Consider the following 353-nt stretch of genomic DNA (forward strand, 5'->3'; position numbering starts at 1 on the left):
AACTGGTTTAGTCCGGTTTATGATTTTTGTTACAATTCTTGAATTTTGTCGGCGGATATATAGGGGATTTCACGCCGGTATGTACCACGGAGCTCGGTGCGATGGCTAAATACGCTCATGAGTTCGAGAAGAGAGGCGTGAAGCTCCTTGGTTTGTCTTGTGACGACGTACAGTCCCACAAAGACTGGATCAAAGATATCGAAGCCTTTGCGGTATATATTATAAATATGCATGCATACCAAAACTAAATTAATCTTTGATCTAGTTAGCTATTTTTGGGTTGTGACTAATTTGTTACATATATGGAATATAGCTCGGAAGCAAGGTGAAGTACCCGATAATCGCAGACCCGA

General features: G+C 41.1%; 1 non-coding gene across 1 annotated transcript; it reads left to right on the top strand.

Moving 5' to 3' along the window:
• The first annotated feature begins 6 nt into the window (after positions 1 to 6).
• Positions 7 to 353, top strand: LOC104742318. The gene is made up of 2 exons (XR_765853.2): positions 7 to 212; positions 314 to 353. It is a non-coding gene; the product is annotated as an uncharacterized LOC104742318 (transcript).

The sequence above is a fragment of the Camelina sativa genome, unplaced genomic scaffold (genome assembly GCF_000633955.1).
Source record: "Camelina sativa cultivar DH55 unplaced genomic scaffold, Cs unpScaffold12552, whole genome shotgun sequence".
In the NCBI taxonomy this organism is placed as follows: domain Eukaryota; kingdom Viridiplantae; phylum Streptophyta; class Magnoliopsida; order Brassicales; family Brassicaceae; genus Camelina; species Camelina sativa.